The sequence below is a fragment of the Schistocerca cancellata genome, chromosome 2, assembly GCF_023864275.1.
Source record: "Schistocerca cancellata isolate TAMUIC-IGC-003103 chromosome 2, iqSchCanc2.1, whole genome shotgun sequence".
Classification (NCBI taxonomy): domain Eukaryota; kingdom Metazoa; phylum Arthropoda; class Insecta; order Orthoptera; family Acrididae; genus Schistocerca; species Schistocerca cancellata.
In genome coordinates this window covers 127,040,187-127,060,220 of record NC_064627.1, presented here as the reverse complement: position 1 = coordinate 127,060,220, position 20,034 = coordinate 127,040,187, and the positions used below count along the sequence as shown (strand labels likewise).

The 20,034-nt window shown below is 43.1% G+C and overlaps 1 protein-coding gene across 1 annotated transcript in view; it reads left to right on the top strand.

Annotated features, from left to right (window-relative positions):
- The first annotated feature begins 295 nt into the window (after nucleotides 1-295).
- LOC126161388 (uncharacterized) overlaps nucleotides 296-20,034 on the top strand; it is a 100,356-nt gene continuing 80,617 nt past the window's right edge. The window contains exon 1 of the mRNA XM_049917164.1: nucleotides 296-453. The gene's annotated coding sequence lies outside the window, so the exon portion shown is untranslated. The remainder of the gene's footprint in view (nucleotides 454-20,034) is intronic.

Here is a 20,034-nt window from a genome sequence, read left to right as displayed (position 1 = left end):
TATTGGAGATAGACTACACACCCCTTTCTTACTCCAGTCTCACTGAATGTTACTTTTAATGTCTTTCGACTCTCTCGTAACTACCTGTGTTTCTGTACAGGTTGTAGATAACATTTGATACCCTGTATTTTGTTCCTCCTACCTTGAAAACCTCATAGACAGAGGGGGTAATCCGAACTAGGACTAGGACGCAGTAATTTGGGGCGCCAGTTGTTACCGGCAGCGCCACGCGTGTGCTGACGTGGTCCGGCCAGCGCTGGAGACGGCGGCAGACACGTATCGCCTCGTAGGGACGCGTTCGCCTGCGACTGCCAGCAGATAAGGAGCGCGCCGTCAGCGACTGTATTGCCGATAGATAGCGTGTTGACGAGGCGTTCCCGAACGTGCCGGCCGGTGGCTACGCAGTACCCGCGACGTGGTGTGCTGTGCCGGCAGCTGCGACCAAACTACTAGGTAAGTCGATCGCGCTGAACGGCCACGGCGCCTCGTGTTACTCTGAATCACTTACAAGCGATCTGCAATTGTCTGACAGCTGACAGTAAATGCTCTGCAACGCTGGTCAAGGAGTGTTTTCATGTGATTTTTGTCGAAACCTACAACCTTTGGCGATTGGATAGTGCTCGTGGAAATTCTACATCACTGCAGCCAGGATGAATGTATTTTCTATCGTTTCCATTAACATTTACACATACTTCGCAAGCCACCGTACGATACTTAGCGGACATTACCTTGAAGCACCGATAGTCAAACCCTTTCTTGTTCCACTGCAAATGGAGCGAGGGAAAAACGACAGTCTATATGCGTCCGCACGAGCCCTGATTTCTCTTTGCGACCCTTAAGCGAGTTTATATTGGTGGCAGTAGGATAGTTCTGTAATTTGTAGCAAATGGCGGTTCTCTAAGCTTTTCAATAGTGATTCGCGAAAAGTATGTCTTCATTCATTTACACATTCATACATTGTGTTCCATAGATATCATCAAGAAGGGTCTCTTTCGGTCACATGGAACGAACGTTCACATGAGAAAAAAGGCATGATATTCTATTAACAGCCGGCCGCAGTGGCCAAGCGGTTCTAGGCGCTTCTGTCCGGAACCGCGCGACTGCTACGGTCGCAGGTTCGAATCCTGCCTCGGGCATGGATGTTTGTGATGTCCTTAGGTTAGTTAGGTTTAAGTAGTTCTAAGTTCTAGGGGACTGATGACCTTACCTTACATGTTAAGTCCCATAGTGCTCAGAGCCATTTGAACCATTTGAATTCTATTAACAATAGCCTGTCGCTATACTGCTTAGTGCTCTTCACACTTTGAATCACTTACAAGCGATCTGCAACTGTCTGAAAGCCGACAGTAAATGCTAAACAATGCTGGTCAAGCAGTGTTTTCATGTGATTTTGGTCGGAACCTACAACCCGTCTTAATTTAATCTGCTCTCCAGAGATTCCAGTTTGAGTTCACGGAGCATTACCTTAATACTAGCATACTGATCGAGCTTAAGGTAACAAACCTAACAGCGCACTTCTGAATTGCATCGATGACCTCATTTAACCTGACCTGGTGATGATCCCAAAAGCTTGAGCAGTAATCAAAACCGGGTCGTGCGAGTCTGTACGCGCTTTCCTTTATATTTGAACTATACATTCCTAGAATTCTCACAATAAAACTAAGTCGACGATTCACCTTCCGTACAACAGACCTTACGTGCTCGCTGCAGTTAATGTCGCTTTGTAACGTTACACTCAGATATTTAATAGGTGTGACTGTTTCAAGCAGTACACCTCTGTTACTGTATTCGAATATTATAGCATTGCTTTTACTATTCCTTTGCATAACTTACATTTTCCAAAATTTAGAGCAAGCTGCCATGTGTCACACCAAACACAAATTCTATCTAAATCATCGTGTATTCTTCTACAGTCACTCAAAGACAACACGACACTTTCCCATACACTACGTCGGCATTGACAGCCGAAGATTGCGGCTCACCCTAGACCGTTTACGCATACAGAAAAAAGGTCCGGTCCTATCACATTTCTCTGGGGCACACTTCTCTCTCTCTCTCTTTTCTTTTTTTTGTTTCTTTATTTTTTGTGTACAGTGTACTGAGTTGTTTAAAAATGTCGACGGATGGTGTTATCGCAGCGAGCCTACTGGAAGGTTAAGTCGATAGACTCTTAATCGGGACAACACAGATTAAAACCACTCTCTATCTACCTTGATTACAGTTCTCCGTTGATTCCCTGAAAATGGTGGAATACCACTGAGATCCCGTCAGTGACACCGATTCGATTTCGAGCTAGTACTTCTTAAACTGACATATATGATGTCATAGTAACATTCGCATACATTATTTGTGATAAGTTTATATTGTTTTAAGAATTACAGCAACCAGTCATTTTAATGTATTTTTATTTAAGATAATAAGCGCTTCGGGCGTATAACAATCTTCAGTTAGCGTTATACGTTTTTGACTCTTCAGTAATTACATCGTTAAAACATCGACAACACATTGGATACTGAAGCTACACTGTGCAAATAACAATTTTGCTTAGCTGCTACACTTCTCGATTGTATATTTACGCTATACTTCTGGTTAGGTGTACGTAGCTTCTACTTTGCTTGTTGTTACTCCGATTTTCGCGTTTATAGGTGTGGTACAAGCACTCATGCGCTTGCGTCTGGCAGAAAAACAATGCAGTATCCGCCATGTTGATGCCCGACATCTTTGTTTACACCCGAAAACTATATCTATGGTCAAAGCTATATTTTGATTACAGTTTATGAAAGTACTATTCCTAGTTTAAACTTCTGTGTGACTAAACAGGACTGAAATTGTTTAGCATGAATGTACTAAGCATTCTGTATGGTTATTAAACAAACATAACGTAGTTTATATAAAAGAATTAATATTACATATTTTACCCACAGCTGGAATGCCATTTATAAACAAACTGAACAAACTGATATTGTATCTCGAACCAGGTATCTAAATTGGAAGGATAAAAGATGAGTTATCGTTTATTGTCTCAACTTCATCGAAACATTGGATATGAAATAGTAGCTCAGTTAGAGGAAGAAGGAAGGAATCAGCTTGAACCTGAAGGTCAAATATATAACGAAGACTCCAGTAAACAATTGAATTTTTTAGGGTGGGGGTGGTGAATGGACTTTGTTCAGTAATAGCTTCACACGGTCACAAGGATGCGGAAACTATTATTGAATCCCATTTACCTCAACATGTATGTTAACTACAAACAATAAGTAGAGTTACTGCGCGATGAAGTACGGTAGCAGCTGTATCGACAGAAGTCGACTGTCCTTGGTCGATCCCGACAGAGTTTCGGCGCAGCCAATCTAGGCAACCATAGTTAGCAGACGACAGTACTTTCATTGCGGCGATGTACTAATAAACAAGAGCACACGCAGCGTATACAGTTAGAGATCACAGGAATCTAACATGTGATTAAATTTGAAATCATTTTAATTTATTGTTCTGTTCAATGAAGATCCTCTTTGCACTTAGTGTTGCAAGCTCGCTAATGGAAACAATTGAATATAGGCGTGAAGTCATACAGATTCTTTCGACTTTTAGCGAAACAGCTACTCCTGTCAGCCATTTCAGCGTAATTCTTCCCACAGTGAACAATTAATATTGGTTGGTTAAACGGAAGAAAGAAAAAAAAGTAAGCTAGAGAAGAGGAAGGTAAATAAGTGAACTGGTCCCTAAGGATTATGGAATACATATTTGCGTAATAAGAAAAAACAATTTACTGTCATTTTGAACAACGATACTGGTAGAAGAAAATATTTTAAATGTTATCTACAGAGAAAACAAGTTGTTCTGCTTTGTTAAGATTGAACGGGTAGCCTCTGTTGTCAATAATCCGTTAAACTTAAGAAACTTTTAGTTGCGGGAGGTGACTTTGCTAGCAGCATTGTAGAATTACTCAACTGTTTTGTCTTACTCTAGCGTGATATATCACATTTTTAGATTAAAGAATGCTGGTTTTTCTGATGGAGGTAGGTAAGCGCGTAGCATCCCGTCTCCACCGAGATTAGAGACAGAGCTTGCCTGTCTTAACTAGAATGCTGGATGAGATGTATCGTGTCCGTGTTTAATGATCTATCTTGGTAGTTGTCAAACTTCATTCTATATGCTACCTCTGAGATGTCTATATGCCATTTATGTTTACAATATAATATAAAGGCGTTCCACGCAGTTTTACTCAAATAAGAAGAATAGATGGGCTACTTTAATGTTAAACATAAACATCTCTGTGTTCACGAGTATATTGATTTATAGAGTGAGTAAAAGATTTCCACCGATAGCGCAATCTTATTCCTCCGTCTAGAATCCGGAGGCTCCAAGTGCGATACTACGATAGGAAACAGGAGGCAGCGTAAGGGTCGGCAACTCGCAATATAGTTCTAATCTATTTCTCCACGTCTAAGCAAACCTACAGAAATAGTACGTTTCCATTGCACAGAGCTTTGTCGTACAATAACATCGTGTAGGCGTTTTCCACAAAGGAGTAGTTCACTATTGTCAATAGCAACACACAAAAAATGAAACGCACATACAGCTTGCATTCTATACTGTAGTTAATAGTTACTACTCTACATTAGTGCAAGCTCAGCAGCAGGTGCAAACCCTCTCGGGAGAGCACAAACTCAACTGAATAGTATGTAAGCAAACCGTCAATGGGCATAGGACATCAGGTGATTGGTGGATGTTGTACGTAATATCCTGGCCAGTGGCGCCGAAAATGCGAGAGATTTGAACGTGTGTTGTGGTATTCTGATTGTAGCGAGGAAACAGCACGTTTACAGGCATGAGTTCCTATGCTAAACAACCATCATGGTACCCACGTTTTAGTTTTTTTGTGTCATCAGGCTACTGACTAGTCTGATGAGGCCTGCCACAAATCCCTCTCCTGTGCCAACCTCTTCATCTCAGAGTAGCACTGGCAACCATCTACTGCATGTATTCCAATGTCTGTCTTCCTCTAAAGTTTTTTACCAGCTACAGCTCCCCTTAATTCCATGGAAGTTATTCCCTGTTGTCTTAACGGATGTCCTACCATCCTGTCCCTTCTTCTTGTCAGTTTTTTTCCATATATTCCTTTCCACGCCGATTCTGCGGAGAACCTCCTCGTTCCTTCCGTTATCAGTCCATCTGATTTTCAATGTTCTTCTGTCGCACCACATCTCAGATGCTTCTATTCTCCTCTGTCAATGTTTTCCAGCAGTTTAAGTTGCACTACCATACAGTTCTGTGTTCCAAACGTACATTCTCAGAAATTCCTACCTCAAATTGAGACCAATGTTTGATACTAGTAGACTTCTCTTGGCCAGGAATGCCCTCTTTGTCTAGTCTGCTGTTAATGTCCCCTTTGCTCCATTCGTCGTGGTTTATCTTGCTGCCTAGGTAGCAGAATCGCTTAACTTCATGTGCCTCGTGATTACCAGTTCTGATGTTAAGTTTCTCGCTGTTCTCGCTACTTCTCATCACTTTCGTCTTTCTTCGATTTACTCTCAGTCCATATTCTTTACTCATTAGACTGTTCATCGCATTCAGCAGATCCCGTATTTCTTCTTCAATTTCTCTCAGGATAGCAATGTTATCAGCGAATCTTATCATTAATATCCTTTCACCTTGAAATTTTATTCCACTCTCGAACCTTGGTTTTATTTCCATCACTGCTTCTCCGATATATAGATTGAACAGTAGGGGCGAAAGAATGCATCCCTGTTTTGCACCCTTTTTAATCCGAGCACTTCGTTCTTGGTCTTCCACTCTTATTGTTGCGTCTTGTCCTTTGTACATATGTATATATTCCTCTTTCCCTATAGCTTAGCCCTATTTTTCTCATAATTTCGAACATCTTGCATCATTTGACGTTATCGAACCCTTTTTCTAGGTCGATAAATCGTATGAATGTGTCTTGATTTTTCTTTAGTCTTGCTCCCATTATGAACCGCGTCAGAACTGCCTCTCTGGTGCCTTTACCTTTCCTAAAGCCAAATTGGTCTTCATCTAATACATCCTCGATATTATTTTCCCCTTTACAAGTCATCAACGTCTGTAAAAGGAATTTACGAGTAGTTACACGTTAGTGATTAAAATCTTCTGGGTACTGTGTCGCGTCGTTGCTAAAAACCAACAAAAAATGGTTCAAATGGCTCTGAGCACTAAGGGACTTAACTTCTAAGGTCATCAGTTCCCTAGAACTTAGAACTACTTAAACCTAACTAACCTAAGGACATCACACACATCCATGGTCGAGGCAGGATTCGAACCTGCGACCGTAGCGGTCGCGCGGTTCCAGACTGTACCGCCTAGAACCGCTCGGCCACTCCGGCCGGCTAAAAACTAACAACAATAATAAACTAAAACCGACGTTTCGGCCGAATTGCAACGGCCTTCCTCAGGGCAATTCGGCCGAAACGTCGGTTTTAGTTTATTATTGTTGTTACTTTTTAGCAATGACGCGGCATATTACCCAGAAGAATTTTAATCACTATGACGCCGGCCGCGGAAGCCTACGTTCTTATATTAGTTACACCTTGTGTAGACCGACCCTATAAATCAGCACTGCTTCTTACTAAAGGAAATAAATTTTCTGAATGAGCCTGTTTATATTTTGTGAATAAAACCGTCTAGATGGCTTAATATATTGTTTTATTTATAAAGAATCGATGCCCCGTCTAGGCATAGCTCTTATTAACTGCCAGAACGTTGTCTTACTTGATGATGAAGCCAGCTACCGAAACAACGTTACAAATAATGTAATATATCAAGAAATCCAGATGGTTTTATCCACAAAATATCAAAACTGTGCATAGTACCAGGTTTTTCTTCTAACACTCCTGGTAAACCGTATTTTGTCTACGAATAAAATGTGTAAGAGACGCAGATATGAATTATAGTTAAATATTATTCGAGCTCATGAAAGCGAATTATCGAGAGACGTTGCAAAATGACAGGCACTTGAATATGGCAGATAGACATCAGCCGATTGATAAGCACTGGAAGGAGCTTTGGAGATTGTCTCATGAGCTAGTGCTGAACATTTCAAGAATCCCATACATGACACGAAAGACTTCAACGGCGTTAGAGGCTGAAGAACCCACTACGACAGTTTAGCTTTTGAACTGAAAAGCTCTAATCAGTCTCTCGCAATTTCTGCGCCTATTTGCTTAACAGTGATCAGTTTTACTACTTATTTAAAAATCTGTTGTATGGTTTTTATTCGCCGCACAGGTAGGACATTCGTTTTGAAGTGAACCATTTATGCCGGCCGGTGTGGCCTAGCGGTTCTAGGCGCTTCAGTCTGGAACCACGCGACCGCTACGGTCGCAGGTTCGAATCCTCCCTCGGGCATGGATGTGTGTGATGTCCTTAGGTTAGTTAGGTTTAAGTAGTTCTAAGTTCTAGGGGACTGATGACCTCAGATGTTAAGTCCCATAGTGCTCAGAGCCATTTGAACCAGTTATGTGTTAACATATTATAATTAACAAACGTATGTTCAAATTCTGCGTGTCGTGTACAATATCTGATCAAAAGCATCTGAACACCTATTAATGGGCATTGATATGAGAAGTGTCCACCTTGCGCTTTTATAACGTCTTCAGCTCTGCTGGGGCCACTTTCTGTGAGATGTCTAAATGTTTGCCAAGGAGTGGCAGCCCATTCTTCCTCAAGAGCCGAAACCGGAGAAGGTAGTGGAGTCTGGGGACTGGAGCGAAGTCCACTTGCAAATTCAAACGAGTGATGTTCTGTTGGCTTCAGGTCGGGACTTTAGGCAGGCCAGTCCATTTCAGGAATGTTACTGTGCACGATCCATTGCCTCAAAGATGATGCCTTATAACACCGTGCATTGTCATGCTGAACCAACAATCAGTGTCTCCTAACTGTTCCTCGCCTGAACGCAGTACACAATGCTATAGAATATGTTAACGTCCTTCCGCGTTTAGCTTATTCTTAAGCGCAATAAGGAGACCACATTCTAACCATGAAAAACGGTTCCGTGACGCAACACCACAAGCTCTGAACTTCAATGTTGGCACTATGAATGATAGAGCAGGTAACGTTCTCCAGACATTGCTGAATCCAAACCCTTCCTTCGGACAACCACAGTGTATAGCGTGATTCATCATACCAAATCCCTCGTTTCCAGTCGTCGACTGTCCAGAGGCGCCACATTTCACATCACATCAAGCGTCGCTCAGCATTAGTTACAGAAATGTGTGACCTTTAAGGAGATGCTCGATCACTGTACCCCATTCTTTTCAACTCCCTACGTACCGCCATGTTCTAGCTGGACTGCTGGTAGCACTTTGGAGCTCACATCTGACTCGACGTTCCATGTCCATTAGTTCATGAGTTCCAACTGGTCTTGGTTTACCTGTGATTGTTCCTTCGCGTTTCCACTTCACAATCACATCACCAATTGTCGACCTGGGCAGCTTGAAAAGGCCTAAAGTATCCCTGCTAGGTTTGTTAAGCAGGTCACCACATTCGACATCAGTGAGTTCTGATCGACCCATTTTGTTGCTACTGCCTGTCTACTGATAACGGAATACACCCCACCTCCTTTTGTACTGACGGTTCTGCCTCTCTGCCTCTTGTCACATCTATTAGTCAATTTCACAACATATATGAAGATGGTAACTGTTCTCGAAAGAACAGATACCATTAATGACCGTGTAGCTTCTCTAGAATAAATGATAATTAATTGAAACTTTCAGCTACCTACAGGTGTTGTTGATATACCTTGATGGGGACAGCTGAAAATGTGTGCCCCGACCGGGACTCGAACCCGTGATCTCCTGCTGACATGGCAGACGCTCTACCCATCTGAGGCACCGAGGACGCAGATGAATAGCGCGACAGCAGGGACTTGTCCTTGCACGCTTTCCGTGAGACCCAAATTCCCAACTGCCCACAATCTACAGACGTAATGTTCCTACTAGATATTTGCCCATCCACTTACTACTCGCGCCAACTAAGGTGACGATTCCCGTAAGAGTTCGGGAAACCTGTGCGCATTTGCACAAAGGTCAATGGCTGGGTAGCCTTTAACTATATATATGAAGATAGTAACTGTTCCCGAAAGAACAGTGGATGGGCAAATATCTAATAGGAACATTATGTATGTAGATTGTGGACAGCTGGGAATGTGGGTCTCACGGGCTAGGTAGCCTTTAACTATATATATGAAGATAGTAATTGTTCTCGAAAGAACAGTGGATGGGCAAATATCTAGTAGGAACATTACGTTTGTAGATTGTGGACAGTTGGGAATGTGGGTCTGACGGGAAGCGTGCAAGGGATAAGTCCCTGCAGTCGCGCTATTCATCTGTGTCCTCGGTGGCTCAGATGGGTAGAGCGTGTGCCATGTAAGCAGGAGACCACGGCTTCGAGTCCCGGTCGGGGCACACATTTTCAGCTGTCCCCATCGATGTACATCAACAACATCTGTCGGCAGCTGAGGGTGTCAATTAATTATCAATGTCGCATTACTTGGACGTCTCTGGATACTTTTGGGCCGATAGTGTACAGAATATCGGCACATGTCCGAGACGCCATTTGAATCATTCTCGGTTTTTGAGGCAGCGGCGCTACATAGAGACCACTGAAACAGGATTATGCCTTGATATGTATACAAGCGAAACACTTGGAGATGAACAGTGTGTATAAAACACAGTGTTAATTATATGTTGCTTAGTTTGGAGAAAGAAATGACAGTATGAAGTGTGTGTTATCATGAACCACCTCCAAAGCACCAGGAAGAAGGTTTCCACATAGTGGAGATTAGAAGTCTAGCAGCCTTGTTATACAAGCGAAACACTTAGAGATGATCAGTGTGTATAAAACACAATGTTAATTATATGTTACTCACTTTGGAGAGAGAAATGACAGTATTAAGTGTGTGTTATCATGAACCACCTCCAAAGCACCAGGCAGAAGGTTTCCACGTAGTGGGGATTAGAAGTCTAGCAGCACTCCACAGCTTCTCAAACTGGGGAGGTGTCAAGAATGGGGTCTCACAGGGTTAAGTCTTGGGTTCCTTATTGTTCTAATATATATTAATGACTTGACACTTTGCTTATGATACAAGCATACTAATCACACACAGCAAACAAGAATTAGCTGAGGAAATTGTAAATAATGTTTTTCAGAAAATTATTAACAGTTTCTCTGCAAAGGGGCTCTCATTAAACTTTAATAATACAGAATATGTACAGTTATGCACAAAAAATGCCATAGTACCTTTAATAAATACAGAGTTTGGACAGAAGTCTGTAGCTAAGGCAGAATATTCCAAATTTTTGGTCGTGTGCTCTGATGAGAGATTGAATTGGAAGAAACACATCGATGATCTGCTGAAACGTTTGAGTTCAACTACATATGCTAATAGGGCTATTGCAAATTTTGGTGATAAACATATCAATAAATTAGTTTACTACGCCCATTTTTACACACTGTTTCATAGGGCATCATATTTTGAGGTAATTCATCATAAAGGAGAAACGTATCCATTGTACAGAAGCGTGTAATCGAAATAATAACTGGAGCCCACCCAATGTCATTTTGCAGATATTTATTTAAGGAACTAGGGATGTTTACAGTAGCTTCGCAACATATATATATATATATATATATACTAATGAAATTTGTTATCAATAACCCAAAAAGTAATAGTCACTCTTATCTACATGGCTTGGTCAGATTGTAATTAGGAGCTGTTATTTGTCAATTTATATTTACGGCTTACGTTCTTTTTAGAAAGTGTGAAGTCAATATGTACTTAAAACTCAGCTTGCCTTTATCTCTCACGATATCCTGTGGACCACTGATGAAGGACAACAGGCAGATTGCACATTCATAGATTTGAAGAAAGTGTTTGACACAGTGTAACACTGCAGATTGTTAAAGAGGGTCTGAGCATACGGATTAGATTCTCAGATATGTGAGTAGCTCAAAGATTTTTCACGCAAAAGAAACCAGTACGTTGTCCAGGACGGCGGGTGCTCATTGGAGACAAGGACATCATCAGGTGTGTTCCAAGTGTGAGAGGATTGCTCTCGTACTCTATACATACAGGGTACAACGGGTATACGTTCGGATATGTTTGTATGTGGAACCTTAATATATAAACACATCAGTGCATTGATTGTTCTTTCTAAGCGATGGACAGTCTTTCTATATTATGTAACATAATTTACTACCTGGTGTTTTCTGCGTGGTTATAACTGCACAAGTAAGTGGACTACGCCTGTCAGTACAGACTAACCATTTTGTGTCGACGTGTCCACTCTTCAACACCTGACCTGCTGCCCAGCTGAAAATAAGCATTAATGGCTTGCTCATGTCACATGGAAGTACTCAACCTAAAAACATACTACTCTTAACAGCTATGATTATTAGTCTGCCGATTAATTAAAGACTGATCTAATGTTGGTCACTACACAAATCTCAGTCTCCAACAGAAATATCTGGACATATACCTCCAACAATCTGCATAAACGATTTGGCAAGCAGAGAGAGAAGCAACCTGCGATTGTTTGCTAATTACGCTATAGCGTACGGGAAAGTGTCGTCGTTGAGTGACTGTAGGACGATACAGAACTTCTGTCTTGTGAAAAGAATGTCAGCTTGCTCTAAGCGTGGGAAAATGTAAGTTAATGCGGATGAGTAGGTAACTCGATCCTGTTTAGTTCGGATACAGTATTAGTGGTGCGCAGCTTGTCACAGTCACAGAAATTAAATGCCTGGGCGTATCATTGCAAAGCGACATGAAATGGAACGAGCACGTGTGGTCAATTGTAGTGACGGCGAATGGTTGACATCGGTTTATTGGGAGAGTTCTAGGAAAGTGTAGATTCCCTAGAGTACTCTTATGAACGTATAGATTACCTAGATTGCTCTTAGGAAAGTGTGGATTACCTTTTGTATCACTTAATACAATAAAACAATATGCAAATTTATTCTGTTCCCGATAAACTCACGACATTATTTGAAAACAGCTTTCCACATATGCAAATCACAAAGGACATTAAACAGACATGTAAAAAACCTTGGATTACTAGAAGGATTTAAGTATACATCTTGTAAAAAGGAAAAGGGAAATGTATCTGTTGAAAAGTGAAGTAGAGATCGAGTGCAGTAGTTGCACATCACAAAAACTGCTCCAAAATAGTAAGAAAAGTTATTAAAAAATCAATGTCAGAAATCAGCAATTCCGACAACAGACTTAAGGATATATTGAATTTTGTGATACTGGAGACAGGACAACCTGAAAAAGAACAGGGTAACATCACTATTGACAACTTGTTAAGTTTCCTGCATATATGTTATAGACATAACATCAAATACTTGGAAATGGCATAAAAGACAGAAGCATGGGTTGTACTTAAATAAACAGTAAAACAGTCAAATGACGACGTGTTCCTTGAAAAAAACTATTGAATTAAATGGAAGGGTTATAAATGATGAGTTACTGATAGTAAATGCGTTTGATAATCATTTGTTAAATATAGTAGAAAATAGAGGGACAAATAGTTCAGAAGAAAAATTGCGGCAGTATGTTGAGATAGCGGCCCTCATAAAATTCTGTTATATGAATGTATCACCAACTTCTCCGTCTGAAATTAAGAAAATTATATATTCTCTCAAAAATAATAGCTCATATGGATTTTTCGCTGTTTCCAACAGACGACTACGTCCTGTTTCATTACTGACAAATTTTTCCAAATTTTTTAAGAAGGTGATGTATTCTAGATTAGTATCCCAAAAGATCACGTTCAGTCACCACGTTTTACAAGGATTAAATAACAGAATAGCTCCGGCTGGTAATTTCTGTGACCTATCTAAGACATTTGACTGTGTGATTCATAATACCCTACCACATAAACTAGGTTTTATGGAAATGATATTACACCCAACCAACCGAAAATGTCTTATCTAATCAGAAGAATTCAGGAAGTGGTACTTAGTAATCCAACCAATGCAGTCAGGGGAAAGTCTACAAACTGTAGAGAAATTACATATGAGGCTCCCCAAGGCTCAACAACGTAGTTCATGGTAACTGTTCAAAGCGACGATCGCCAGTCTCATAGCATGTATTGCAACGGTGCATGCAAGTCTGCAGCACTCTCGTAAAGATCCCGGGTGTCTGATGTACACTGGAACAGGCAGCGGATGATAAACAGCACACACTTCTGACTACCAAACAGACGTACTGTACACAACTTGGTTCATAGCGCGTGTGCCATGAGACAACCGTCATAGCGCGTGTGCCATGAGACAACCGTATGCACCGGACCGGCGCATTAACTTGCGCTGCATGCACGCCACAATCCCTGGTGTAAGATGTACATTGCATCAGACAACTTTTGACGTAACCATGGTGAGGTGTGTTACTGTGTACAGGTCATGACACGTAGTCACAGACAGAACTTTACTCGTTAGGAGAGCTGGCAGACATACATCTAATCTATGGTCTGGCAGGATGTGGTGTCTGCAAATCAGCACGGATGTACAGAGAACGCTTTCCCAATAGGTGTCATCATAAATGGAAGAAGTTTATCTCCGTGGATACCAGCTTACGAGAGGCAGTGTCGTTAACACCACAGAGAGCCGGCGATTCCTGCCAAAGACATGTCCAAACACGAGACTTTGAGAATGGAGTTGGATCGACCACACAGCAATACGTACCCATCAACTCGCCTATCAAACACACACTTCGAAGGATACTGTTTGAAGAGTACTGCTGGAACAGGTATTACATCCTTATCACAAAGAACGTGTGCAGACATTTGGACCAACGAATTTTGAGACCTGCGTTCACTTCCGTAAATGGATTATCTACTGCAATGCTTAAGAGCCGAGCCTCGTACACTTTGTATTGTTATGTTGTTCACGGACGAGACCATGGCGTTTTCTGTGGCCGCAACAGCCATGTCTAAAGTGAGGACAATCCCCACGCCAACCACATCAGTGGCCACCAGCAACGATTGTCTGTCAACGTATGGGCGAGAGTTGTACAAGATCACCCAATAGCACCTTATTTATTGCCTCACCGTTTGACTGATACACTTTAGCTGGTGTCACTGGGAGATGTGCTGCCAAAGTTCTTGGAGACTGTGCCCCTTATTTTCCGCGAAAGGAAGCCAACTTCGATATCAATGTCCACGTGCACGTGAACAACATCTACGCCCATCGTTGAACTGGAAGGGGAGGTCCTGTCCCAAGGCCACCGCGTTCGCCATATCTCGCATCTTTGGACTTTTTGCTCTGGGTTACGTCAAGACTTGGTCCATGGAACCCGCGTTGGAGACCTGTCCTCTAGGGGCTAAGCTGCCTGACACCAGGGATCTTTCAGAGTACGCCAGAACTTCATGCGCCTCTGCCGTGCATGCATTGAGACTGGCAGTCGTCACTTTGAACAAATGCTATGAGCTAAGATGTTGATATGCGGTGTACACTGTGTATGACCATAACACAATGAATATACATTTACGAACATTGGTTCCAAATGGTTCAAATGGCTCTATGCACTAAGGGACTTAACATTTGAGGTCATCAGTCCCCTAGACTTAGAACTACTTAAACCTAACTGACCTAAGGACATCACACACATCCATTCCCGAGGCAGGATTCGAACCTTCGACCGTAGCAGCAGCGCAGTTCTAGACTGAAGCGCCTAGAATCGCTCGGCCACAGCGGCCGGCCATTGGTTCCCTCTCTCAGTATAATCGGTTGTTGACCCACTGTTTCACTTTGACCCAAAAAGCTTGCGACAACCTGTTTGGCCAGCCGGAGTGGCCGTACGGTTCTAGGCGCTACAGTCTGGAACCGCGGGACCGCTACGGTCGCAGGTTCGAATCCTGCCTCGGGCATGGATGTGTGTGATGTCCTTAGGTTAGTTAGGTTTAAGTAGTTCTAAGTTCTAGGGGACTGATGACCATAGCAGTTAAGTCCCATAGTGCTCAGAGCCATTTGAACCATTTGAACAACCTGTATGTAAACGACCTTCCGCCTAAAATACAAAAAGCAGAATTAGTTCTTCTGGCTGATGACATTAGTATTATAATCAAAGCATACATGCAACAAGAGAAGAAATGGAAAACAATATCCTTAAGAGTGTCATTGACTGGTTTTCTGAGAATGGTCTTACTTTCACTTTTAAAAAGACACAACGCATTCAGTTATGCACATTTAAAGGTACTACACCAAAGGTAAGTGTCACACAGGGTGGGGAAATAATAAATAAGGTCGAAAGTTCAAAATTTTCATATATCCACATTGATAGGAATTTAAACTGGGAAAACCACCGTTTGGAACTAAAAGAATCGGGGAAAAACAAATCAGTAAGTTGACATATTTTGCGTATTTTCATTCAGTAATGTCATATGAAACAATACTACAACGTACAATGTTGTGTTCTGCCTTACGGCAGGTTTTGTCATGGGGGAAGCCTCATCAGAGAGGTCCACCGCATGAGCGTCTTGGGAAGTGATTCATGTGGTGGTTTCCCGTTGCCTTCCACTGATGATGATGAAATGGTAATGAGGACAACACAACACCCAGTCCCTGAGCAGAAAAAGTCTTCGACCCAGCCGGGAATCGAAACCGGGTCCCTTCGCGTGACAGACAGCGGCGCTGACCACTTAGCTACCGGGGCAGACATATGGAAAAATGGTCTGGGGTAATTCATCTTGAAAGAAGGAAGCCATCATTGATCAAAAACTTGCTGTAAGAGTAATATGAGGTGCTCACCCCCGATCATCTTGTAGGCATCTGTTTAAGGATTTTAGCATACTGACTCCCTCTTCTTAGACCGGCTTGAGAAGTCGTTCGGATATAAGCTAAATTAAAAACATACGTAAAAGACGCTGAAAACTATAGCAGTTATCAAAGGCGAGCCTCCAGGGCTGGCACAAGTAGTAGCTTCGCTAATCGCCAGACATGTAGATATCTGCGATAAAAATACTCTTCAGAAGCTGTTATCTGCGTTATTACTTCGCCAGCCGGTCGATACGCACTTCACGAGGGGCGATAGCGAGTCGAAATCAATAAATAACACGTGCACCTGAAAATAAGAGCTGGCTATCTCATTTGGATGTGAATCGGAAGGAACTGTTTGCTTAACGCTGAGAGGCGTAAAGGCGAATAACATTTCAGCATGGCTGCAACTGCTCTGCGACCAATGGTATCGGATCACCTACGAGGGGCTTTCTACAACTAATGCAACACATTTTTTTTCTCGGCCAGTTTGGGTTGAAACAATGCGGAATCCCGCTTCAGCCTCTAGAGTTTAATGAAGTTCCGACAGGTGGCAGTGCTGTACGTAGTCTTCAAAATGGAGACTTGGAGTCTGTAACGGAGGTCCGTTCCATGCAGAAAGTTACCAGTCAGTTTCTTTTGGTGGAAAACCAAGGCATCGAAGATATTCATAGGAGCTTCCAGAATGTAGTGAACAGAACGACGGTGATTCATTTGGCAAGGGTTCTGTCGTGCAAACCTGCCCCACTTCACGCGTACCAGCATGCAATGTTGGAACATGAGAACACTTTCATTTGATGTGATCAGTGTGCGATTTGCAGGGGGGGGGGGGGGGGGGGGATGGGGGGGGGGGCACCTCTGCATCAGACCATCCCCTCCTCTGGTTTTAGCTTATGCATCCTAACCTGGGATGTTTATTTCCCACGCACTGGAGTAAAACTTTACATGTAATTTAAATTTGTGGAGCCGAACACTGAAAGTTTACTATTAGTACTACTAATATGTTTGCTTATGAATTTTGAAAAAGTGTTATGTAGTAGTTAAGCATTTCAAAACATTTAGAACTAAACGACAAGACGACGCACGCCACAATGTTGCAAGACGTCGCCCCAGCGTAAACGAGGCTTTAGAGCCAGGTCTGTAGTGTATGGCGGATGTGATGTGTTGCGTACGAAACTAAAACCTGCAATCAGATCCAAACGTCATGGAAAACTGTGAAGAGGTGTCATCCTGCACCAACATAACGCTCATTCTGCCAAACGGACAGCCGACGCAATAAAGGAGTTGAGATTCGAGGTGCTGGAACATCCACCATACAGTACAGACCTGGCTCCAAGCGATTTTCCCATGTTTGGACCCTTAACGGAAGCACTACAGGGAAGAAGATTTGAAAGTGATGAAGACGTCATTGCCGCTGTGCAAAATTGGTTACACATGCAACCGATAAACGTATTATCTGATGAAATAAAAAAAAAACTGGTAAAACGTCGGAAAAACTGCATTGAAGTCCAGGGAGGTTACGTAGAAAAATAACGCATGTTTCAGTTTTCTATCATCAGAATAAGTACAGCTTTTCACAAATGTGCCTTTACTTTTTGAATTCCCCTCGTATACCTGTATGTAGATGATTTTGTAAATAAGCTTTACCTATAATGTACTTTTCAAGATACAACAAGGGATGGCTGTTCTGATAGCGCATACACGTGAATAGTGAGTTTCGGCATTAAAATCTGTTTATAAATAACTATTTAACCATGGGTAACGCCACGGTCCAAGCTAGTAACATATATAATTATACTAACCCCCTAAGACATCCCCCCCCCCCCCCCCACTGGTAAAACCTCAAATCGCACACTGGATGTGATGAACGGACCTGCGCATCTGAGAGGAGATCATAAAACTTATTGGACCCTTCTAACTCATCCACCCTACAGCACGGATCTCGCATCTTCGACTTCTATCTCTCTGAGTGCATTCCGAGAAAGCAGTACGTGGATGATGAGAGGTTATTGATGTAGCCACATGCTGGCTCCTACGTCGACTAGTAGAGCTGTACCATGCGGGCATACAGGCCCTTCCAATAAGGTGGCGCAGAGTCGTCGCATTGGACGGAGATCATGTTCAAAAATAGGGTCTTGCAGCCAGAAGAATGGTGTATTGAAACCCTGAATAAAATCTCCTTTCTGAAAAATAGTGTCCCTTTACTTATCGAGCACCCCTTTTAGTATGTAGTAGGGAGTCCATTATTCTTTCTCTAATGGGAGCGGCAGATGTGAAGGGTTACGATGTGCTTGGTGTACGATAATCCTGCCTTATGGTGGTCAGGTTTGGTCCAGGGAACCTTGAGTATGAGTACGCCGCCCTGGGTATTGCACGATTCGACCAGCCGACCAAATTGAGACCTACAAGGAGGTCCCTTTCAGAGTCTGCCAGATGCTGATAACGCTGTCTCATACGAGTGCGCAGCATCTCCGTGTCCTTTACAGTGACGACTCAATGTCTGATGCTCTTCATGCCCTTTACATATCCTCCAGGCCTCGTAACAACACTAAATACGAACAACACCAATTAACTCTGGTGGCCATTCTACCTGTCACAGAGGTTTGCGTTTCTGATCATTTACCTACCCGCCGAAGGTGTGTACATGTACGAAGTTACATTGACACCTGAGAATGTCTTCTGAGTGCTTCATCGTTTTTGTCAGGTAGTGTATGTATGTCTCTTTTCATACCTACGTTAATTATAAGGACAACGGCATAAATTTCGCTTTTTCACTTACAACTGCCGTAATTTCTGCTCCTCCTATCTCGCTTCTGAAATAGACAATACTAGCAGCAGAAACTGCTAAAGTTCCATTAAAAAAGCGAAACATACACTGACTTAGCAAATGTCATCGCTTAGGCATCTAATATCGCTTGGTGCCTCCTCTGGCCCTGAGGACTGCAGTGAGATGCCGTGGAAGTGATTCTACTAGTTCTTGCTAGTCCTCTGGAAGCAGCTGACAGCAAATTGTTTGCAGATCGGCAGCCAGTTCAATTCAGTATTTGTGGATGCAGGATCCATAGCAAGGAGCTTGCGTTCTATGGCTTCCCAGATATGCTTGATGGGGTTCAAATCTGGGCTCCGGCGTAGCCACCTCAGTCTTTGGACCCCCCCCCCCCCTCCTCTCCCCCGTGCATGTTCCTGGAACAATTTCTGGGCGGCGTGGGACAATGTGGCGGCGCATTATCATCATGAAATACCGCAGACCATAAGGTTGGGTTGGGTTGGGTTGTTTCTGGGGGAGGAGACCAGACAGCGAGGTCATCGGTCTCATCGGATTAGGAAAGGAAGTCGACTGTGCCCTTTCGAAGGAACCATCCCGGCATTTGCTTGGAGCGATTTAGGGAAATCACGGAAAACCTAAATCAGGATGGCCAGACACGGGATTGAACCGTCGTACTTCCGAATGCGCAGACCATAAGGAGACCACATAAGGAGAGGGCGAAAATAGGTGTAGATTGTCCCCAAGCAGCTCCACATACCGCGGACCATACAAAGTACCTATCAGAACAACTAGGGGGCCCATTCCATACCGGGAAAATGTACCCCAGATCATAACAGACACACTGCCGCCTTGGACCACACCTACTTGGCAGGCGGGTTACATCGATTCATGTGGTCTGCACCACACACCGTGCCTCCTATCGCCATAGTGGAGTTGAAATCGTGATTCGTCCGACCATATTACACTCTGCCTTCGTTTCGGTGTCCATCCCTCGTGTTTGACGACAAATGCAAATCGTTGTGCCTGATGACGTTAGTTTGACAGTGCCATCTGTGTGCGGCGCCACCTCCCATACCCCATGGAACTCTAGCACGCCCTGTGTTGAACTGAGCTGTGATTTGTTGCACTGTTGTCCTTTTATCAATATTAACGAGCCGTCTCAGAAGTCGCCGGTCACGGTCATCGAGGGTGGCTGCACGGCCAGTAGTTCGTCTGTGGTGAACTGTGACTCCCTCATTCAACCATTCACCCTGGACACTGTTGAACGTGTGAAGCCTAAAACTTCCTGGGAGATTAAAACTGTGTGCCGGACCGAGACTCGAACTCGGGACCTTTGCCTTTCGCGGGCAAGTGCTCTACCATCTGAGCTACCCAAGCACGATTCACGCCCCGTCCTCACAGCTTTACTTCTGCCAGTACCTCGTCTCCTACCTTCCAGAACATTTTGTGTGAAGCCTAATTTCTGCGCCACTGCTGCG